This window comes from Erpetoichthys calabaricus, chromosome 6 (assembly GCF_900747795.2).
Source record: "Erpetoichthys calabaricus chromosome 6, fErpCal1.3, whole genome shotgun sequence".
NCBI lineage: Eukaryota > Metazoa > Chordata > Cladistia > Polypteriformes > Polypteridae > Erpetoichthys > Erpetoichthys calabaricus.
The window spans coordinates 62801215-62827227 of NC_041399.2; positions in this window are offsets into that span (position 1 = coordinate 62801215).

Genomic DNA, 26013 nt, shown 5'->3' on the forward strand with positions numbered 1-26013 from the left:
GTCTCTGTTACACGTTCTTTTATTTTACAGTGGTGCTTGAAAGTTTGTGAACCCTTTGCAATTTTCTATATTTCTGCATAAATATGACCTAAAACATCATCAGATTTTCACTCAAGTCCTAAAAGTAGATAAAGAGAAACCAGTTAAACAAATGAGACAAAAATATTATACTTGGTCATTTATTTATTGAGGAAAATGATCGAATATTACATATTTGTGAGTGGCAAAAGTATGTGAACCTCTAGGATTAGCAGTTAATTTGAAGGTGAAATTCGAGTCAGGTGTTTTCAATCAATGGGATGACAATCAGGTGTGAGTGGGCACCCTGTGTTATTTAAAGAACAGGGATCTATCAAAGTCTGCTATTCACAACACATGTTTGTGGAAGTGTATCATGGCACGAACAAAGGAGATTTCTGAGGACCTCAGAAAAAGAGTTGTTGATGCTCATCAAGCGGGAAAAGGTTACAAAACCATCTCTAAAGAGTTTGGACTCCACAGTCAGACAGATTGTGTACAAATGGAGGAAATTCAAGACCATTGTTACCCTCCCCAGGAGTGGTCGACCAACAAAGATCATTCCAAGAGCAAGGCGTGTAATAGTTGGCGAGGTCACAAAGGACCCCAGGGTAACTTCTAAGCAACTGAAGGCCTCTCTCACATTGGCTAATGTTCATGTTCATGAGTCTACCATCAGGAGAACATTAAACAACAATGGTGTGCATGGCAGGGTTGCAAGGAGAAAGCCATTGCTCTCCAAAAAAAAATTGCTGCTCATCTGCAGTTTGCTGAAGATTACTTGGACAGACCAGAAAGCTATTGGAAGAATGTTTTGTGGACGGATAAGACCAAAGTACAACTTTTTGGTTTAAATGAAAAGCGGTATGTTTGGAGAAAGGAAAACACTGCATTCCAGCATAAGAACCTTATTTCATCTGTGAAACATGGTGGTGGTAGTATCATGGTTTAGGCCTGTTTTGCTGCATCTGGGCCAGGACGGCTTGCCTTCATTGATGGAACGATGAATTCTGAATTATATCAGAGAATTCTAAAGGAAAATGTCAGGACATCTGTCCATGAACTGAATCTCAAGAGAAGGTGGGTCATGCAGCAAGACAACGACCCTAAGCACACAAGTCGTTCTAACAAAGAATGATTACAAAATAATAAAGTTAATGTTTTGGAATGGTCAAGTCAAAGTCCTGACCTTAATCCAATCGAAATGTTGTGGAAAGACCTGAAGCGGGCAGTTAATGTGAGGAAACCCACCTACATCCCAGAGTTGAAGCTGTTCTGTATGGAGGAATGGGCTAAAATTCCTCCAAGCCGGTGTGCAGGACTGATCAACAGTTACCGGAAATGTTTAGTTGCAGTTATTGCTGCAAAGGGGGGGTCACACCAAATACTGAAAGCAAAGGTTCACATACTTTTGCCACTCACAAATATGTAATATTCGATCATTTTCCTTAATAAATAAATGACCAAGTATAATATTTTTGTCTCATTTGTTTAACATGGTTCTCTTTATCTACTTTTAGGACTTGAGTGAAAATCTGATGATGTTTTAGGTCATATTTATGCAGAAATATAGAAAATTGTAAAGGGTTCACAAACTTTCAAGCACTACTGTATCACAATTAAAACTCTAAACTTTTCCCTGCTGTTCCATAATACATCACGCAAGTCACAGTTACTCATCTTCAGATGCTGCCCTCTCCTCTGTGCTTTCTACACTATGATAGATGTTATCGACAATCTGTTGTTGGGGCTGCTTAAATCTCACTAGTGCATGTACAATAATGGATTGCCCAAACCCATCATGAGTTAACGAGAAACACTTTGCACTCATGGAATTGACTGAGCCCTGATTGGAAAATGAGGCTTATTCAAGTGAGGTTTACTGGGCTAAGTCTCGATTTCATAAACATTCTACATGAAATACCCCCAGGTCTACATGCAGTGTGACAGCTAATTAAGGTGTTTAAACATCAATTAACCTTCTTGAGTCCATTTCATCAGATTCAGGGTCATGGAGAGAAAGCTGTATGGGGTACATGGGAGGACACAATCTTGCTTAGGGTACCACTCTATTGCCATACAAACTGAAGCGCACACACACACAGACTTACAAACTTACGCATAAAGGGCCAGTTTAGAGTCGCAGTCAATTTAGCAATATGGAAGAGTGTGGGAGGAAAAACATCAACTGTGAAGAAAAGAAAGAAAGAAAACTGTGCACAGTGCTTGGTAAAAAATTCAGACATGATATCCTGGAGTAGCCACTGTTCCACCCAAGAGGTATTCAAGCACCTAACCCTTATTGTTACTATGATTGGTGTGAAAACACTTAAGGTGCCATAACATTTTATAAACTGATCACGTTTTTTAACCTGCACACCAAACAAATGAAAGAGGTACTTTGGTATCAGGTTTTTTTCAAATACTTTCCTTTAGAGACAGTTAAAATTTAGGAATGATATACAGAACCAAATTTCATAGGTTACAATAATCCATTTTTCTGGTGACTTTACAGCCTGATGTAAGACCGTAAAAATATTTGGTTCACGTGACTGTATGATTAGCTCATCAACCTAAACTCCAGCTGCAAGAATATTATGTGCCAACTTGTGTGTAGATATACTTTAATAATGTTACAGTCTATGCAATAGCTTTCTCTAACAGTTACTCTCTCATTTCTTCATCTGCATTGGTAGTAGCACATGTGCTGAAAGCTCTGGTCACATTTGCCTTAACAGCTTGTTAAAGTGTGTCAAAACACTTTTGGAAATATTGTTCTGGAAACTGATTGCACATAAATTGCAGTTGTTTTTCATGGCACCTCATCAGAAATGTTACCCTTCCTCTGTAAAAACAAAGTATTTCACTTCTTTGAGCACTGAACACTCAAGCGGTTTCTCAGATTTACCAGTAAATTTCCCTACTGCTTGCTGTTTGATAAAAATAAATCGTAGTAAAGAGGTTATGTACACAGTTTATTGACAGTTTGAATTTTTACAAAGATTGTTGTTTTTAGGGCGCCATGTCATGTAGGAGCATATTATTCTGACAATATAGTTTTATTTTTTTATTGTTTAATTTTTTAACCTCTCTTGAGATTCCTTTAGACATAGCAATTCATTTCAGTAGTTCATAAGATCAAACTCAAAACAGCTTCAGTAGGCAAAACATCTCGCTACTAGGCCATAGTTAACAGCTCCTAGAATAAAGTGTAGATATTACTGTGAGTTTGTTAAAAAGATCGGACATACTGGACATGGACAATGAGTTGACAGATAAGTATCTGGATAATGGTTTTGGCTTCTGTGGTCAGTTTAATTCCTTGTCCTTACCTGTGGATAAAATGTTTCAGTACTACCAACAAGGAGCAAACATTGGAATGCTTAGCTTACTTCACATTACGGTGTGATTATACCATATGTTTCCAACCCAGATAGGGCTAAAGAGTGCTGCTTGTGATGGAAAAAATTGACCAAATTTATCTGCTAAAACCAGAATCCCCTCCAGCAGACACAAAAAAGTAATGACTGTGAGAGCAGAAGAGACAGACAGACAGATGGATACAGGAAACAGATATATCTAACTCCGTTTACAAATTAATATGGACAAACTATTAAAATGATTGATTTTACAAGCACTGTATGTTGTGAATTGCTTATATAGTTAATTATTTTATAAAGATTATACACTTTGTGTTGAAAATATCTTTCTTTCTTTTGCATTCTCGTTGTTGTAATTCATAAACCAGACTGTAATAATAATTTATTCAGCCCTTCTACATGTGTATTGTATCTTGTGAAAATTACTGGAAATGCTCAAGTTCCTGTTCTTCCTTATGTGCGCTGTTTATTGTTTCGGTTATGTCTGCCACACACATGTGCTTACATCACATCTTCAGGGATTCTCAGAAAGGTATCAATACCTCCCTGAGCAGAGAGGAAGTGCTGTCACTAACTTACCAAGTGTTCCAAGGCTTAAACTTGAACTCAGGACTCCACTTCCTCTGAGAAGCCATGCCCCTTCCGGAACAATCAACAGAAAATGCAGAAGCAACAGTAAGTCATTGTTCACTTTTAAACCACTGTTGAGGAAGTCAGAGCACTCTCAACAGCGTCAGCATTAATCTTAGCATAAAGCTGTTTTGTACCCTAGCATGCCTTTTCTTTTCTTTATTAAAAAAATAAATAAATAAAAAATTAAGTGTTTCCTATTTTCTTTTTATAATAGTAATTACAGTTATCTGCCGGGAATGTTGTATTATGTATTTATATAATGTTTCTTGAATCTATTACATTTCTCTGTATTTTGTGCATGTTAATACATTTTTCAGTGCATAATGCAAATACATGAGACAATAAAGGAAAACATCATGCATAATCAATGCTCTTACTATATAATTAAAATGACGTTCTTTATAAAATCTCCACCACCATTAATTTTATACTTACACCACACCTATACCACACTATGAGATTACTAAGCAGCAAATGTCTGTCTGAAACAGTGTACAGTAAGGAGCAGGACAGAAAATTCATGCAGAAGTATTGGATTATGTTTGGTGAACTAATTATAAAATAGTTTTTAAAATAACAGTAAATTTCTTCTGAAATTCATAATATTGAATTTTCTATTGGAACTAAAATCCAAAGAAGACTCTATCAAATCATTTGGCATAAGGGGGAGCTCTGTTAACAAGAAAAAAAATAAATTTCTTGATTATTAAATAATTTACAAAATTAAGTAAAAGACAAAACATTTTGCAAGCTTAAAGAAAAATATCTAATGGTCATTTTGATTGTGTGTCCAAAGTCCAGGTCAATGTGTATCTGTGTGTATTTTTGGCACTATACTCATTCTAGCTTTCTCCCACAGTGCAATTTCAGGGGTTCATTTTGTAAGGGAGTGTGAAAATGTGAATGGAGGTGTTCATCCAGGGTTGCTTCCTCCATTTTGATGAATATGTGGCCAGGATCATCACTGACTCCCTTGACAACTTTTTGTGCATTAAGCGGGTTTACAAAATGTATGTGTATAGCATTTTACTACTTTTAATAGCAGTTTGACGGCATTGACAAACATGTTAAAATGACACCTGATTATCCATGTATTTGCCATTCTTTACATGTGTGTATTCCAAAGGACACACCTTTACTAGTTATACTTGCATTTACACATTTAGCAGATGTTTTTATCTAAAGTGATTTACAAAAGATGTCAACACAATCGAGTAAACATCTGTCTGAGGATGGTTTTGAAAGACATGTTACCGAATAATTTTACAAAATTGGCTATCACAAGTGAACACCTCTAAACCAAACAGAAAAGCACAAAACTACTTACTATTATCTTAGCTAATACAAACCTATCAAAGCCATAATCTTTTCTGTGAAAAGACAGTCTTCAAATGTTTTTTAAAAACACCAAGAAGAGTTGCAGTTCGGATAGAGGTGGGCGGCTTGAAGCTTGTGGAATATAGAATGAGATTTGAAGCTATGTATTTAGTGAAACGAATAAGCGGTTTGAAAATCAGAAGCAATGAAAAGAGGACAAAATATAACCTAATCATTTGCTATTTGTGTAATTTGTTATATCACACTTAATCCTAGTAGTCATTTAATGTGTTTTAGAATATTGTAAGCACATCTAATCTCTAACATTTCAACAGGTTTACATTAATCTTAGTTTCAGAATGCTTCCCACATATACTTACACATTATACCATAGATAAACAAAACCTCTGACACATTTACATTAGTGTATTCAGTATCAATTAAATGAAAAGTGCAATTAGATGCTGCAGGCAGTTTTGTGGTTTGCATCTCAATGAATGTACTACACATTGAAAACAGTATTACAGATGTGTAGTATTTATATTAAAACTGTGTTTTCATTTAGGTGAGAATATTTTTAAGAAAAGATCAAATTATTTCGAATAGCTAAAAATAAAATGGAAGGCTGATCCTAATACAACTACAGAAAATTCAAATAAAACTCAATCTGGCCAGTTTGCTTAATTTGAAAAGTAGCTTCATTCCTCATCTCTGACTAAATAACTATTAAAAGGTCCACCCGCAATGCTGAGGCTTCTTCTCATATTAAATAGGTTAGAGTCACCAGAGTGGATCCTTCTTAAAGTAAGCCACTAACAAGACCTTTACCAATTGCACAGACATTTCTTTTATATTACAGTGTTAGCCAAATTATTATAATATTTTGGTTTTCTGCAGTTTTTGTCGATTCAAAGCTAAAAATTACCAATATGATGCATTATAAATGACATGCAATTCTTCGTATTTGTAGTTACTTATGTAAAACACAAACCAAATAGGTTTTCAACATATATTTAGAAAGTTTTATGGGAAATTAAGGTTTTGTTTCCTTGACACCCTAAATGTCATCCAAAATGTCAGTATTTTGTCCAGCCTCCACGTGCTTTAATCACTGCCTGTATTCTGTTAGGCATGCCTGCAATCATGTCCTCTGCACACTTTTTAATGTCCTTGTCGTGAAACCATACATGTAGAAGGCATTCAATAAGATGTTGCTTGGTTGTGATCCTGCATTCATGCATCTTATCTTTCAGTATCTTCCACACATTCTCTATGGGATTCATGTCCGCACTGTTTCCAGGCCAGTCGAGCAATTGGAGTTGTTTTTCTGCCAAGTACTTCTTAACCTTTTTGGATGTGTGGCAAGGGGCATTATCTTGCTGGAAAATGACATCCTGATGAGATCCTTGAGTCCAGTCCCTTAACTGAGGAAGGAGCTGTGTTTCCAGGACTTGGATGTATTGATCCTGGCGCATCGTTCCTTCCACGATGTGCAGACGACTCACGCCGTGAACACTGATGGCACCCCAAACCATCACAGAAAGTGGGTGCTTAACTGTCTGTTTAACACAATCTGGGCGGAATTCCTCACCAGGACGTCGGCGCACAAATTGAGCACGGTCCTCAAGGACATGTATCGAACTCTCATCTGAAAAAACAACCTGTTTAAAAAAAATTCAATGTGTGTTCAGTTATTTATTTAGTTAATTAGATTTTAGATAATTGTCACAAAATTATTGAAAATATTCCAGATGTGTTCTGAAGCAATTCTTACCTTTGACCAGTCTTGTAAAGTCCAGTCAGAATACTTTTTCGCCCAGTCCAACCTCTTCCTCTTCATTGTCGTCGTAAGAAGAGGTTTTTTCAAGGGCCGACATGCCTTCAAACCGGCTGTAAAAAGCCGGCGACGCACTGTCCTTGAACTGGCCGCAACTCCATGCTCCTGCCACATCTGTTTCAGTTGCTTTGAGGTGGCTTTCCTGTGATGGAGACAGATGTTGGCCAGCCTCCGGTCATCTCTGGATGTTGATAGGCGTTTCCTGCTGCACGAACCTTCACGTTTTGGAGAGAATCCTTGGTTGCCTTTCAACTTCCTTCGACAAATACTGACAAATGCTTGAGAAACACCAAGTTTCTTAGCAATCTCCACCTGGGTCATAGTCGTTTCTTCCAGCAAAACTCCAAGCTGGCCTTTTTTTCGTGGGCTGATGTCGCTTTTCTTACCCATTCTCGCTTTTGTACAAGTTCCAGAGAAGATTCGCGTCAAACTTCCGCAAAAACTAAATTTGTGTGTTAGAATTTGTTTGCGTGTGCATGCTTATTTATATATAAGCTCAAACCATTTTAAAAGGTGTGCAGAAATAGCGAAAATGTGATGTTGTAAAATTGTCTTCAAAACACAGAAATAGGCCAAATTTTAATGCCTTTGTGTCACCCCACAAAAAAATATTATTTTCAGACAAAGCCATGCAAAAACCATACAAAAACAATTCTTAATCATATTATTATCCATTTGCAACACAATCTGAGTGATAGTAGTGAAAATACTAGCGACATCATTTGATTCAGACAGAAAATTACAACAAACTTCTCAAAAAGATCAAATATTATAATAATTTGGCCAACACTGTATATATATATATATATATATATATATATATATATATATATATATATATATATATATATATATATATATATATATATTCATCCTTTAAACTTGTCCTATTGTAATTCTGGATGGCAAGGATATATAAATGCTGCTTGGATGGAATTCCGTTTTCCGATCAACTCAACTCAAGAGACACCTCCTCCCGGGGATGCCCAGCATAGCATGGTCTGTTGCCCTCACTGGGTATCTTCTTGGAGCAGTGGAGCAAGAAAGAGATGATAGTGTTAGCGACAGTGCCCCTTATTGTCCTGGAGTGGTATTACACACCTGTGATGAGCCCGGAAGGTGATCCTTTTCTGTACATATTTGGTGTAAGATGTGGAGAGGCAAAGAGTGTGCAGTAGCTTTGTTGATATTTCAGACATCCAGAAAATTGAACTTTTAATGGTCAAGTCTTTTTTTCTGTGAATTTTTGCCACATATTTGGTCTTTCTGAGGTTTTTTCCTCCTTCCCAAATGCTAAACTAGCCTGATATCAGTGAGTGTGGGTGTGTACACAAGTGTACAGTACATTGTAAGACTTTCTGTGGGTTTGTAGTCGATTAAACAGGTTAATAAAATAGATGAATACATGTGCAGTACATCTGTATGATGTGTAATTACTGACAGAGCAAATTATAGGAACACTGTTAATACTAGGTAGGGCTTCCTTTTGCTCTCAAAACAGCCTCAGTTCTTTGTGGCATTAATTCCACAAGATGCTGGAAACATTGCTTTGAGATTCTGTTCCATGGTGACTTGATTGCATCACGTAATTTCTGCAGATTTGTCAGCTGCGCATTCATGCTGTGAATCTCCAGTTCTACCACATCTCGAAGGTGTTCTATTAGATTCAGACCCAATGACTAAGGAGACTACAGAAGAACACTAAACTCGTTGTCATGTTCATGAAACCAGTAGTAGATGACTTTTGCTTTGTGTACATTGTGCAGTGTCATTCTGGAAGTAGCCATTACAAGATGAGTAGATTGTGGCCATTAAGGGATGCACATGGTCAGCAACAATACTCAAAGGGGCTATGGCATTCAAGTGATGGCTGACTGGTATTAATGGAAAGTGTGCCAAGAGAACGTTGCCCACACCATTAAACCACCACTACCACCAGACTGGACATTGACACCGGGCAGATTGGATGTATGGATACATGCTATTGGGACCAAATTCTGACACTATCATCTGTGTGCCTCAGCAACAATAAAGATTAATCAGACCAGGTTACTATACTGTATGTTTTTCCATTCTTCAACAGTCCAGTTTGAGTCTTTGCCCAGAGCACCCTCAGCTTACTGTTCTTGGCTGAAAGTAACCCATGTGGTCTTTTGCTATTGTAGTCCATTCGCATCAAAGTTCGATGTGTTATGCATTCTGAGATTCTTTTCTGCTCACCACAGTTGTACAGGGTGGTTATTTTAAGTTACCATAGCCTTTTTTTTCAGCTCAAACCAGTCTGGCGATTCTCCTCTTACCTCTCTTATCAACAAGGCATTTCTGTCCTCAGAACTGTCATTCACTGGAAGTTTTTTGCTTTGCACCCTCCCCTACCGTAACCTATCGTCTATGGGGAAAGAGCGAAAGCTTTAGACTCATCAAAAATCTTGATCTCCAGTATTCAATGGATATCGGCATTTTAGGGTTCCCTGATATTGAAAACATTGATATCTCAGTGATAGGTATGTGTCTGTCTGTCGGTGTCTGTGTGTCTGTGTGTCACAGTTTCTTGAGGACAGTCTAGAGCTAAAACGGCTGGACAGAAAAATACCAAACTCGAAACTTAAGCCTGTTATGAAATGACTATGTGCTGATTACTTTTTTAGCCAAATCATGAAAAAGAAAGAGACACACTAGAGGAATCCAAAAATACTATATTTCTGCAATTAATTATTAATTCTAATTAACTGCTATTGTAATGACCTATCAGAGCGGTATATACTGTAATTACTGAAATGTTATAGTATATTCTGGGTAACTTGATTCCTAGGACACAAAGCCTACTGACGCTCATGTCTGAATTTTTTTTCTTTTTATTTTGCATACCATTCTAAATAAACAATAAGGACTGTTGTGGGAGAAAATCTCAGGAGATCAGTTTACAGAAATACTCAATCCTGCCCCTCTGACACCGACAATTATGCCACAGTTCAAATCACTGAGATCACAATTTGGACCCATTCTGGTGTTTGACATAAACATTAACTGTGCCTCCTGACCTGTATCTGCATCATTTTATGCATTGTGCTGCTACCACATGATTAGCTGATTAGATAATTACATGGAATGGCATGTGTAAAGATGTTTCTAATAATTTGCTCAGTGAGTGTATGTACATGTACATGAATATAATATGGGTGCAATGACAGCAATGAAAATTGAAATTTTAATCAATATCATTGTAATTAATGAGATTACTAATATTAACAAAACTATTTTTGCCATAAACTACTATACTTGCTGGAATATCAGGACAAGTGGAGGTGTATTGCAAACAGAAAAAACATTTAAAAAAAGACAGTTCAGTGAAAAGCATTCAGATGTAGACAGGTACATTACAGATCCAGCCACTTGAATGAAATGTGTGACAATGCAACTGGCAAATGCAATTGCACTTGCAGATGCTAGAAACAGTTCCAACTAGACAGGAAGTATCTTTTGTTTCTTTTGGTATTCAATGTGTTACTCACCTGTCATGAATGCAATAAACTGTGTGTGATAAAGTAACTAACTGATAGACTTCCCAACATCCAGTACTATCAAGGCAAGTTTAGTAAATGTATATATGGATTGTCATATGCAAACACACAAACACACATATAGAGACCAGGAACAAATTATTTTTATTGATTTTATTTAAATCACACAACATTCCATACAAATACATCAATTTTACAAGAATAGGATTGAAAACATATCAACCCCCACTCCCGAGAAAGGGGGCATGGCCAGCAGAATAAAATTTAAACCTAGTAAAAATAAGCAAATAGATAGAGTAATAAGTGAATATTGATAAAAGGAGAAGACAAAAAAAAAGGAGAGAATCTGCTTCCTGAGTGCTTTAAAAACTTATTCTAAAATGTTATTGATTAGATCCTGCCAGGTTTGGAAACATTTCTGCACAGATCCTCTAAGTGAGAATTTTATTTTTTCCAATTTCAAATAATATATAACACCAGTTACCCATTGACTTAAAAAGGGAGAGTTAGGATTCTTCCAGTTGAGCAAGACAAGTCTATGTGCCAATAGTGTAGTAAAGGCAATTATAGTTTGTTTGTCCTTCTCCACTTTAAGCCCCTCTGGAAGTACACCAAACACAGCTGTTAGTGGATTAGGAGGGATTGTGACACCAAGCCTGTCTGAAAGGCATTTAAAAATCTTGGTCCAAAATGATGTTAGTTTGGTGCAGGCCCAGAGCATGTGACCCAGTGCAGCTGGAACTTGATTGCAGCGTTCGCAGGTTGGATCTTGCCCTGGAAACATTTTGAATAATTTTAAGCGAGACAGATGTGCTCAATATATAATTTTTAGATGAATAATTGTATGCTTTGCACATATGGAGCTCGAGTGAATTCTCTGCATTGCTACCTTCCACTCCTTTTCTGATATGTCTAATTGTCCTCTTGGATCTTTGAAAGGGAGAGACTGTAAAATGGTTTTATATATTGCAGAGATTCTGTCTAAGTCCTTCAAACTGATGAGTATTTTTTCCAGCATAGAGGGAGGTGGGAGATGAAGGAAATTGGGCAGGTTCTGTTTAACAAAGTTTCTAATTTGAAGATAGTGAAAGAAATGTGTTGCTGGAAAGTTAAATTTAGAATGTAATTGTTCATAGGATGCAAAGACGTTGTCTATGTACAGATCTCTAAGTGATTTAATCCCAAACGTTTTCCAGACATTAAAAACTGCATATGTTTGCAATGGTTGAAAAAGGTGGTTCTCGTGCAATGGTGCCACCAATAAAAGATTCTCCATCTTAAAATGCTTCCTACATTGGTTCCATATTCTGAGTGAGTGAAGCACTATTTGGTTATTAGTATATTGGCGATAATTTGCATTTATTTGGGCGCAAAGCAAGGAATATAAAGATGAACTGCAGGATTCTATTTCTATTGCAGACCAAGCCTGCATATGTTCATCTATTTGTGTCAATGTCCAGGTTTTTATATGTTGTATGTTTGCTGCCCAGTAGTAAAATTGAAAGTTAGGCAGAGCCATGCCACCCTCTACCTTTGGCCTTTGTAGGGTCACCCTTTGGATACATGAATGTTTTGAATTCCAAATAAATGTGGTTATGGTTGAATCTAATTTCTTAAAGAACGATTTATTGATATATATTGGAATATTTTGAATTAAAAACAGAAGCTTAGGGAGGATATTCATCTTAACAATGTTAATTCTTCCAGCTAAAGTGAGATGAAGGGATGACCATCTATGCAAGTCTTGCTTGATTTTTTCCATACAGACAGCAAAATTTTGTTAATAAAAAGCTTTATGTTTACTTGTGATGTTTACTCCTAGATATTTGAACTGATCTGCAATGATAAAAGGAAAAATGTCCAATCTAATATTGTGTGCTTGATAATTCACTGGAAAGAGCACAATTTTAGTCAAATTAATTCTGAGACCAGAGATCTTTTGGAATTCTGTTAGTGCTGTTAGAACTGTAGGCACAGTATTTTGTGGGTCTGATATATACAGCACCATATCATCTGCATATAAAGAAATTTTCTGTTCAAGTCCTTCTCTGATAATCCCCTTTATCTCATAAGCATTTCGAAAGTGAACTGTCAGTGGCTCAATGGCAATTGCAAAAAGTAGTGGTGACAAGGGGCATCCTTGTCTGGTACCACATTCTAGTTTAAAGTAGTCTGAATTAATGTTGTTAATACAAACTGAAGCTTCTGTATTGGTATACAGTAGTTTGATCCATGCACAGATGTTTGGGCAAAACCCAAATTTCTCCAATGTAGTGAAAAGGTAGTTCTATTCAATCATATCAAATGCTTTTTCTGCATCCAAGGATAATAAAATCTCTGGGATATTTGACTTTGCGGGTGAGTATATTACATTAAACAGGCGTCGAAGATTGGATGCTAAATGTCGGCCTTTAATAAATCCAGATTGATCTTGTGATATTACTGAAGGTAGCACTTTCTCCATCCTTCTAGCTAGGACTTTGGAGAGTATTTTAACATCATTATTCAGAAGTGAAATTGGTCTGTATGATGCACATTGTAATACATCCTTATTTTGTTTAGGAAAGACGATGATTGATGCTTGACGAAAAGTTTGAGGTAGAATTTAATTGTCTCTAGCTTCTGTTAATGTTGCTAATAGAAGGGGAGCTAGCTGAGTGGATTTCTAAATTTCCATCTACCATCCAAATGTGTAACTATTTTGAAGCTTTTGACTAAATGTGAACAGAAAAAGTATAATTAATTTAAATAACAGTGTGGATGCTTTTGATAGTTTTGAATATTTGATAGGATCTTTCTCATTCCTGTGTTCTGAATGTTACTTTTTAACAAAGATAGTTCATTCAATACTAATGTGAGTTTTTACTGCCACCTAATCTTCCTTATTCAGAGAATTTAACAATAAATTCCTTCCAAGAATAATGTGCTTTAAATCATAAGAATGATTTTTCAACAAAGCACTATACTGTATTCAAAGCATGTAAACAGTGAAGGCATAGTTGTTGTTCTCTTAAGCAAAGCCAAATTCTTTTGTCTATAATCCTTCCCAATGGAAGTAACTTTAGAAACTGAAATCAAAGGCTCGGTATTAGAATGACGATGGGAAAACCTGGATCATGTCACTCAAAAAGATATTGTGATACACTTATGGTATTCCTCACAAGGATGAAATGGGAGAGCGGTAGTGCATTTAAAGAACATATGAATGAAATGTGTGTCTCAATTTAAATAAATGGTTGTTTAAAATGGTAACAGAGCTATAATGTGCTCTTTAAAAAAACATGGTAATCTCTATATCACCTACACTATTTTCCACATAATTCAACTTGAGTAAATGTTTATCAAAGATGTGTATAAGTCATACAAAGTTGACACAGATGATACTGAATTTGATATAAACTTGACCACTACATAGACTAAGTGAACTTGCTTTTTTAATTCCAGCTGACCTCTTTGACAATTGAGTTAGTATGCAAACTTGAGGATGGTGTTAAACAAACCAGGAAATGTGTGTGGGTTCAATAAACTGTGATAAGAATTATTGTCTGAAATTGTCTAAACCCAGAGAGCAAAAGCTGGAGTGAAGTCTAAATGAAAACTGTCAGAAGTAGACATATAGAAGATGTACTGCCACAAAAATCCAGACTTATAACCACAAATTGTTGTGTCAAAACTCTATAAGAACCTAAAAATGACCTGTTGCTAAAATCTAGAAACAAAAGTGTCAGAAAATCTGAAAATAAAACTACTGTGAATCCAAAACTAAAATGCATAGGTGGCCACCCCTGAGGATTCATGCTGCAGTTGTTTGACTGCTGGATCTGGAAGCTGAGCCACATGGCATTATAAAGCTCAGCATCAATGACATGGTGGATAGTGTCCTCTGGGAGGCAACCACTAGCAACAGTGCAGTGTATCCCAACAACATAGTAACATAGTAACAAAATGCTGAGACTACACAACGCAGACACAAGACACTTAAAATTAACTTTAAAAAAATTCCATTGGTGCAAAATTACATTATTAATACAAACCACATACATTAATGTTTCCCATGGCTAAAGCACACAATAAAGCAGCAGAAAAAAAAGTCCCCTGAAAGAAAAAAATCAAACTAACAAACTTTCCCAAATCATAACAGTGAGGCAGCATTATTTGTTTATTTGGCAAGTCTAATCGGTCCCTATATGAGTCTAGGTGAGGGTTACATTGAAACCTTTGTCTTTCTTACCTTAACCGGCTATCTTACTTCATAACATCTATTTTATATACCCCGGGACACATTTGTCACAAGCCACTGAAAATAAAACAGACCAAACTACTGGCATTACCCACTTTGCTTTTCTTTGGCACTCAAGTTGTTTTTTGACACTTCAGCTCAAGTGTCACTTCTTCTCACAGGGCCTCTCCTTGGAATGCATTTTGTGAGTCTCATCTGATAAGACTGATCAATCACATGTAAATGGCATCAAGAGCTGTTTCCATGATGCACCATTTAAACACTTAGTCAGTGAACAAAGAGCTATAACTCACTGAGAAAACATTGCAACAATTGTCAAACAAAAGGTTAGGCTTATGTGCATCCAAGAAACCAATGGAGAAACATTTACTCCTTTCTGTTTAGCCCATTGTAAGCACTAGATCTGCACTTTCTATGATCTCTATGTCCTTGGCCTGGCTGTAATTTCTGCTCTACAGCAGAATCCCTGTTGCCTCGGCTATGGGCAGACAAAGGCTGGAGCAATTGCTTCTAGTGCAATGGATAAGTTAGGAGACCCGGGTTCGCTTCCCGGGTCCTCCCTGTGTGGAGTTTGCATGTTCTACCCGTGTCTGTGTGATTTTCCTCCGGGGTGCTCCAGTTTCCTCCCATAGTCCCAAAGACATGCAGGTTAGGTGGACTGGCGATTCTAAATTGGCCCTAGTGTGTGCTTGGTGTGTGGGTGTGTTTGTGTGTGTCCTGCGTTGGGTTGGCACCCTCCCCAAGATTGGTTCCTGCCTTGTGCCCTGTGTTGGCTGGGATTGGCTCCAGCATTGGCTCCGTGACCCTGTGTTCGGAAAATGGATGGATGAATTATAAGAGTTGAAGACTATCCATAATGGATTTGGATGTGGATGCCATGCAAAGTCCAAATCTTGATGACGTAAAGCAAGGTGCACAAGCAACTGAGACCATATGTAAAGCTACACATTCGTCTTGCTGACAAAAGGAGTTGACTGATCACTGACTGCTCAGCAGACATAATTTTTATGCTTTCAAAAAAAGATCACTGTGTGTAAAAACCACGAAGATAAACTGTAGTACCACCTTCAACCACAATGTGTGACCAAAGCAAAGCATGTATGTTCTTCCATGTGTGCTGGAGAAGGCCAGCTACTGAAGGAATTTGTTCACCACAAAAAGGGCTAACCTGGATATCAGTTAAAGAAAACTGGGTAACAATCCCAAAGTGATCAGATTCACACAGGATTGGCATTCAATATAAAACTCAATTCTGGCAGAAGATGTGGATGTTTTTAAGAGCTAATACTAAGTTCCCCTATATCTTACAGAGGGAATAAATTACAATTAAATTTACAGAACCACTAATGCACTTTGTTTATACTGTGAAAGTACTTACTAGGATTAATGCTGCCACTGTATGGAAAATGATCGAATGAAGTGTAGGTGAATTTATAGCTCCACTTAAGTTGATAACTTGCATAATTGAGTCTTAGGACTACAGTACCTGAGCAGAGGATATGTGTTATCCCTAAATTCACATTAGTATCTCAGTCCACATTTCCAGAAAACACTGCATTTATTAATTCTGGACATGCTTTTAGCAATTTACACACAATAGATGCCTGCATAAAATATGAGCAGTAAACTAGCACTAAACTGAAGGTTCTAGGTAAATTCATAGCTGTTAATCTACATGGGATGTAAAAACAAATAAAGAATAATACAATACCCTAACATTGTTATGAACACATCAACAAAGAGAACAGAAGAAATGACCTTATAAATGCAGCAAAAAATTTTAAAATAGGAAAACTCAAAAAATATAAGTATGTACTGTACGTGTGTGTGTGTGTGCCAATGTAGTATAATTCAAGTAAAAGTCTGAAGAGGTGGAATTTCATTAAGTAGTTCTTATTGTAAAAGGATAAGAACTTTAAATCCACAGTATGTTCAATCTTTTCATAGTTCAATTTCCTGTAAATATATTGAATGGGATTAAAGGAAAATCTGAACACAATGAATTGATGAATGTTTGCAATTTTAATGTGAACTTGGATGTTTTGACAAAAGTTTTACACATCCTCAATGGTGCATTATGTACTTTAGTAATTTTCTATAATGTATTATTGACCATTTCATTACGATTCCAGCAGAAGAATATACTGCCTATTGACTGCTTTTTTAAATGTTGTTTTTCATCCACTTACTAAAATAAGGATCTATATGTTTTGTTGAACTGATATTTCTTAAATTAAATATTTTACAAGACTGCAATGTCAGTGTTATGTTAAAATATAAAACAAGTAAAAGTCAATTTTGGGAAAAATGTTTAACTATAACTTGAGAGAAGAAAATTGTTTAAATATTTTTCAGAAAGAGATATAACATAAGAGTTATAACATAATAGAAACACCATGCAACTGTTTACATGCATTTTTTACTGCTAGAGCACAAACAGCTTAAATGACCCAGGGTCACAAAGTGGGGGAACTGAACAGGTAACCCTCAGCTTCAAATTTTATTTCACTACAAAATTACTATTTAATCTACTATTATTTAGGGATTAGAAGTCATAGTAGACTCTTCACTATCATCTTCCCGGCAGTGTTCAGAGGCCATTAAGAAGGCTAACAGAAAGTTATGTTATATAGCACGATGTGTGGAGTACAAGTCAAAGGAGGTTATACTCAAGCTTTATAACACACTGGTGAGGCCTCATCTGGAGTACTGTGTGCAGTTTGGGTCTCCAGGCTACAAAAAGAGCATAGAAGTGCTAGAAAAGGTCCAGAGAAGAGGATCTAGGCTGATTCCAGGGCTACAGGGGTTGAATTATGAAGAAAGATTAAAAGAGCTGAGCCTATCCAGTTTAAGCAAAAGAAGATTATGAGGTGACATGATTGATGTTTTTAAAATTATGAAGGGAATTAGTACAGTGGATCGAGACTGTTATTTTAAAATGAGTTCATCAAGAACACGGGGACACAGTTGGAAACTTGTTAAGGGTAAAATCTGCACAAACAATAGGAATTTTTTCTTTACACAGAGAACCATAGACACTTATAACAATAATAATAATAATAATAATAATAATAATAATAATAATACATTTTATTTAAATAGCATACACTAAGAAGTGTGGTAGACAGTAGGGCTTTAGGAGCTTTCAAAATTAAAGATGATGTTATTTTGGAAAAATTACATTGATAGGACTGGCAGGCTTTGTTGGCCTGAATGGCCTGTTCTCATGTAGATTGTTCTAATGTTCTATAAAGATTTTGCTTAAGTCACTTATTGCATCCACTACCTTTGGCTTTGACTAATAGATCAGATGTTGTCTTTCCTTTTATACAATGTATTACAAAGAAATAGTTAAAGGAAATTATTTGAAAACTATTTTTAAATAATATAGTGTGAATCCAGTTTTCTTTCTTTCTTTCTTTCTTTCTTTCTTTCTTTCTTTCTTTCTTTCTTTCTTTCTTTTTTTCTTTCTTTCTTTTTTCTTTCTTTCTTTCTTTTTTTCTTCTCTTTCTTTCTTTTTTTCTTTCTTTCTTGTTTACTAGGCCTTTTCAAATTACAATGCATTTAAAACTGCCACTTCAGGCTATTATAATGAACATAAACCTAATTATTTGTGCCCTCACCTCATTTCTCAGTTCACCCCTTTCACCCATAATAATCAAGCAAATGATGAAGGAACTTAGTTTATTCCTAATCAACCAGAAACTCTAAAAGAGGTCCTATATATCCTTAGGGCAATGGATGCATTTTTATGTTTCTCTCCTGAAACGAATAACCTCACCTGCTATCCTTTCTTTGATGCTGATCCTTCAGGGAACACATTGTCTATTTCCTATTTTTATTTTGCCATAGATTAATACGCAGTAAGACGGGTGCCCGATTTCTGACAGAATGCTGAAAAGGCCTTTGTTGATGCACTTTGCATTTTGATATAATAAAGTTAGCAAAGGCCCTCTGGCAAACTTTATCAAACAAAGTCTGTGGTATACAACTGCATGAGCTTATTTTTCCCTGTCTTTTGACCCACTAGCCTATATTACATATATTTATTTTCTCAAGAAAACATCTTTACAGTTTACTTTCTTATTAATTCACAAGAAAGAGTAACCTTTATGTTTTATTGTGTTTTCTCATTCATGGTGAGACAAAGATTCCTGTAAAGTTTTGATGAAGAGAGAGATAAAGTGTTATTGAAAATAAAAAAATGAGAATTATTACTAACCAAACAACAATGTACATGGTGATTGAACAAGGTTAGCTGCGGCACCGGTTTGCCTGATAGTTCAGTGTAATATAATAGATTGTGTGACAGAATACACAGGAGGAACAGAAAGACATTTGGGGAAAATGGGGAAAATCCCCAGTTTAATGGCAGGGTTTAATTGGCTAGTGAAAAGAAATACCTCAGGACAGAACTGGTGCAGCTGTCGGAATGTGAGCATCACTTTGGACACCCTGAAAAAAAAGTCCTGGGGAGCTTCTATCAGTCGTTGGTGATGTGCACAGCTGAGCTAAGGTTATTTTCATTTTAATGGGTTTGCAACCTGCAAACTGTGGAGAGAACTGATATGCCCCTGACTTCTACTGCATTCACAAATGCTATCCCCCTGTGAACCCCGATTTGCAGAATAACACTTGTTAAACATAAACCAAGGTAAATGTTATGAAGCCGTAATCTTTGTCATGAAACCAGAACTCCATTCCACACATACAATTTGTCAAAATATTAAATCCCTTTCGATATATAAACATTAACACATTATAAGTTGCTATTTTAATCATATTTGTCTGTAAATGTAAAAATGATCAGCTTTCTAGTTATATATACAGTGGAACCTCGGTTCACGAACATCTCGGTACACGTACAAATCGGTTTACGACCTAAAAGTTCGCCAAACTTTTGCTTCGGTTCACGACCACACACTCGGTATACGAACAAGCCAGTTTCCCTTTCAGTTTGTACATGTTCAGTATCTCTCTGTACATTTCCTGTGCAGCGAGCAAGAGAGAGAGAGCGTGACACACACACACACACATGCACGCACACACACACACACACAGGCAGACACAAACACACAGGCAGCACGAGAGTGAGCTGGACGGATAAGGTAGGAAGGCAGTTAAAGAATACACTGGGCTTGATTTTGTTTTCACTTCTGTTTACAACAATCGGTTCGTAGTGTGCATTGTTGCAATGTTACTTTTCTTGGTGGTTTATTAAATTACGGATTTTTTCAAATGTTCAATTTTTTTCCCTGTGCTTAAAACTCATTAAAAAAAGTGTTTTTAGCCAGCGGTTGGTAGTGCTATAGCGCGAACTATTGCAGTGTTAGTTTTCTCTGTTGTTCAAGGTTTTCTCAGTGTTATTCGATGTTTTTACATTTAGTTTACTATTACACTGTGCATTCTATGGTTTAATTAACTATATTTGTGCTTAAAAACTTAAAAAAAATATATATTTACATACAGTTCATATGGTCTGGAATGGATTAATTGTATTTACATACAATCCAATGGGGGAAATTGCTTCGGTTCACGACCAAATCAGTTTACGACCAGAGTTTTGGAATGAATTATGGTCATGAACCGAGGTTCCACTGTACTGTAAATATATATTTTTCCACTCGCAGGATATTGATCATTCCATCCACTCAGCATTTCAACCCATCAATGTCCAAGATAAGGTCTCTAGAAGATGCCTTCTTCCGGTCAGTTGTCCTGGTTTATAGCAGTGGGTCTGATACGGAGGTGATTTGCGCAGGAAGTTCTGGGTGGGACAAGCCTCTCTAACAGGGAGGTTTTTTTGGAGGTGTAGGTAAAGGTCATTAAGGTCATTTAGTGTGTCTACCTGCGGAGAGAGTGTCAACCTTGTCGAGAGGTTTATTTACCTTGGCAGTGACATTCATGTCTCTGGTGATTCTTCCTATGAAGTCAGTAGACGGATTGGGAAAGCATGGGGGGTCATGAGGTCATTGGAAAGGGGTGTGTGGCGCTCCCGGTATCTATGCAAAAGGACGAAGGTCCAAGTCGTTAGAGTCCTGGTGCTTCCTGTCTTGCTATATGGTTGCGAGACATGGACGCTATCCAGTGACCTGAAACGAAGACTGGACTCCTTTGGTACTGTGTCTCTCCGGAAAATCCTTGGGTACCATTGGTTTGACTTTGTGTCGAGTGAGTGGTTGCTCTTGGAGTCCTGAATGAGGCACATTACCTGCATTGTGAGGGAGCATCAGTTACGCTCGCTCGCTCTCTCTCACTCACTTGCGCTCTCTCTCTCTCACTCGTTTGCGCTCTCTCTCTCTCTCTCTGTCGCTCGCTCACGCTCTCTCTCTCGCTCTTGTTTTTGAATCAGTTTGGCGTCGTCATTCAGCATGGATAGTAGCAAGCATTTATGCTCCTTCACGGTGGGAGAGAAACTAAAAGTGATTTTGGAAGCAGAGAAGATAAGAAATCGGGCAGCAGGTCGCAAGTACGGTGTTCCAGAGTCATGTGTTCGAGATTGGCAACGGAAGAAAGAAAAACTTTCATCATGCAACAAAAACAGAAGGGCATTTAACAGAAAACATGCCCTAAACGCTTCCTATACAATCACAATGTGCGTCGTACACGGGGCAAAACAGTTTTCGCGATTTTCTTTGTAAAAATTAGGGTGCGCGTCTTACACGAGGGCGCGTGGTACATGAGTAAAAACGGTATTATTATTAGATTTTTTTTTAGTTATCAACATCACCTGTTTAGGGATTTTAATAATAAATAATACATTATTATTATTATTATTATTATTTTATTTAGCAGATGTCTTTATCCAAGGTGACTTACAAAGCAAGTTAAAATATATACAAGAATGAAGGTGCAAGCAACAAAGCAACAGAGAACAAGATAAAAAGCAAACAGAAGAAGCACTACATAATTACACCTACAACTAGATTAAGATAAAATGACAGATGCCAGTATCCTACACTCTTTGTCACACTCTTTGTCGATACAACAGCACCTATCCTGTAGGAGAGAAGCTAAGAAGATCCAAAACATTTAATGAAAAGGTCTGTTTAATTGAAAGAAACCTAAACACAAATAAGTTGGGTGCTGATCGAATAAATAAAGGTAGATCATTGCACAGCTTTGGAACAAGAACAGAGAAACATTGTCCAGTCTTGTCACATCAGGCAAGAGGAGGGGTGTTCATCAGACAAAACGGGTTCATAACCAGGAAAAGGCAATTTAAAATGATGCAACAAACACCAACACAGGAATCCTAATATCAGATACTCCAGATTGGAAATTGCCAGTCTTTATGCCAGTGCTGTGAAAAAAAACACATGTCACATACCACCAGGTGATTCTGGGAAAGATCACAATGGCAACGGTCAATGCTCTGCTGTTAACAATATGGCGTTGCGTTAAGACATTAACAAAACTAAACTTTGTAAATATTGCATAATGTAAGAAATGAATGTGAAAATCATAATCTTTGAGGTCAAAACCCCCTCATTTCATGTACAACATATTCACATGTTCTCAGACCTTGTAGGGAAGGCAACAAAAATAAAGGAAAATAGCAATCACACTTTATTGTATCTTGACTTTATTCTGATTTTATAGTGACACCAAGAGCATGCCCTCTCCACTCCCTCATTCTTGTCTCTGATGTTATGTATTATTCAACAATAATCCAAAAGGCAAAGTGAGTTTCCCTTTTAGAGATAAAATTCACATTAACATTGACCTTTTGTATTCCTATAGTTAGTTATTTCCCTTTCCTGCAGCGTAATTTTAGTGAACTTCCCATTTCTTGTTAAAGTCACCTTAGTTCATCTGAATACAGACATGAGAACATTTCCAATTTGTCTGATTAAGCAATTACCTAGGGCAAAAAATCTGCTAAATGAAAATCTCACTATGATTAAAGTTTGGCATTAAGAAGACATAATAGTAAGAAAATTCAAATTGTTTATATCCTGTCATTCAAAAACTGAAAAGAAAAACAAAAACAAAATTTGTAAGAAGAAAAATCTCAGTTTACAAAATAAAACTATCTATTATAAGGTAGTTATTGGAAGGATCTGACTATAATGTTAAAGATTTGGGAAAAAAAGCCAACAAAAAATACTCCTGAGCATTTCATTTAAGTTCAACATCTGAATGTATTTAATTCTATTCTACTCTAACATTTGAATGCATTTAATTCTTTAAAAAAGAGACATTTCTCTTTGAGAAAGCTGATTTGAATGTAGGATAAGTTCAAAGCAAAACTGGTTCAAATGTATCCCCCCAGGCCATTTAAGACAAATAAGGAAAGACATCTCAGTTACAGCTGTCAGGTCCAGTGCAAATATTTGAAAAAATCAAATGTAAATGGGTGGGGTCCCAAGTGGCTAGAAGGTAAGAAACATTACATTCATGTGTTAAAAAGCAGAGGCGAAGCATACTCAGCAAATTATATGCAAGTAAGCCTTAGGATAATGTAGAACAAAACACTATAAGCATTAGTAAATAAGGCATAAATGAAAATGGCATTTTTTCCAATAGTTTAGAAAACACAAAAACCCCTTTGAAAAGGTCACTAGCATCTTGAACAGCAGTCTGTGATCTAATTTACTTATATTTTAAAAAATATTGTTTACTTATTATTAGCTGGCAAGAGGTCATAGCAAAGGGAGATCAGTGAAGCTGAGGAATTGTTTTTATTTACAATGATGAAAAGGAGTTTGTTTTTTCTACACATAAAATCTTCTTGTAAGCCCAAATAAAAAGATAAAAACAAGCTTATTAAACAAACCAAATGAAAAAGTGATCTTTATTAGACATTTTGATATAAAATTCATCAACATGGAGGAAATTCTCACCCTTTTTTTCCCATAAGAGTAACTCTAGCATGAGATTTTCTAGTAGGTTACACTCAACTTTAGGGTAACGGTTTGAATCTGGTGGGCTGATAGTAGTGTTTATATGTTTCCTATATGGGTCAGCTTCTACAGCTGGGTTTAATATGTATCATACTAAAAACACTGTGTTTGGTGTACTCCCAGCTGGACTTAATGTGGAGAAGGACAAAGCAAACTATAATTGCCTTTACAGTGGAACCTCGGTTCACGACCATAATTCGTTCCAAAACTCTGGTAGTAAACCGATTTGGTCGTAAACCAAAGTAATTTCCCCCATAGGATTGTATGTAAATACAATTAATCCATTCCAGACCATACGAACTGTATGTAAATATATATATTTTGTTAAGTTTTTAAGCACAAATATAGTTAATTAAACCATAGAATGCACAGCGTAATACTGTAGTAAACTAAATGTAAAAACATCGAATAACACTGAGAAAACCTTGAACACAGAGAAAACTAACACTGCAATAGTTTGCGCTATAGCGCTACCAACCGCTGGCTAAAAACACTCTTTTTAATGAGTTTTAAGCACAGGGAAACAAATGAACATTTGAAAAAATCCGTAATTTAATAAACCACCAAGAAAAGTAACATTGCAACAATGCACGCTACAAATCGATCACTGTAAACAGAAGTGAAAACAAAATCAAGCCCAGTGCATTCTTTAACTGCCTTCCTACCTTATGCGTCCAGCTCTCTCTCTTGCGCTGCCTGTGTGTGTGTGTGTGTGTGTGTGTGTGTACGCGTGTGTGTGCGTGTGTGTGTCTCTCTCGCACTGCCTGTGTGTGTGTGTGTGTGTGTGTGCATGCGTGTGTGTGTGTGTCTCTCTCTCTCTCATGTGCCTGTGTGTGTGTGTGTCTCTCTCTCTCGTGTGTGTGTCACACTCTCTCGCTCTCTCTCTCTTGCTCGCTGCACAGGAAATGCACAGGGAGAGACTGAACATGTACAAACCGAAAGGGAAAGTGGCTTGTTCGTATATCGAGTGTGTGGTCGTGAACCGAGGCAAAAGTTTGGCTAACTTTTTGATCATAAACCGATTTGTACATGTACCAAGACGTTCTTGAACCGAGGTTCCACTGTATATCACTATTAGCGTGCAGACTTATCTTGCTCAACTGGAAAAATCCTAACCCACTTCTGTTAAGTCAGTCTGATGTTATATACTATTTGAAATTGGAAAGTGGTGTTGCACACATAGGTTGGGTGAGTCTCTCATAGGGTCTGATTTAAGGGCACATCTCGGTGTTGGTGGAGTGGTGGAGTGCTTGTTCATTCACTTTCCATTTCCTTTTGTAGAGTGGTCTAATGCAACAAGGAGGATGTCTGGCATCATTTCTACCCCAGTCTTTCACTCCTGCTCTTATGGCAGAGGGAATAAAAAAAGCACATGGTAAAACCTACCAGTTAACTCGACCAGAAGACACAGCATTGAGAAAATGAAACTCCTGTGGCAACACTTCCAATCTCTTACACCAGAGGGTGCCAACTCCTTCAATTGCTTGATTTTCTTGGCTGTGAAGGCTTACTCATTAAATGGAGTCACCCTGCTGACACCCCAACATGCTTATGTTTGTTATCTTTCTTTTTTTAAAGCAGTTTATTCCCTATTCTTTCTAATGACTTCAGTATTATGATATTTCATGGTGTGAGTAAATAAAAGAAAATGATGACTTAGAAAATCACAGCTGCCATTTTCTCTTATGCAAAAGCTGGCCTGAAAGCATAGGAAGATGTGAGTTCGTCTGATCTATTATGGAAAGCAAGATTCTGTTATTTTAGCATTTCATTTTTTTAAACTTTAGTTGTTCTGGGCTTTCACATACCATACTTTATCACAGCTGAGCCCACTTTATGCTTAAAAGATATGGTGGATTTTTAAGTTACTTTTCAGTGATCGTGGCATACATTCCTTTGACTCTGATCTTGCGTTGCTATGAGAAGTATTATTTATAAATTAAAAAAAACATGTTTATAAACATAAACCAAGGGCCTTAAAACATGCTAAATATGTTCAGCTCAGATCAAAGAGTGATCCTGATTGATTCATATCTGGAGATAGCACAAATATCAGAAAAGTTCATATCCATGTAGCAGTTGCAAAAATATAAAAATTTAATTTTTTCTTAGACTTAGACTTATTTTTAAACAAGTTCGCTTCTTTCCTTCTCTCCCTAGT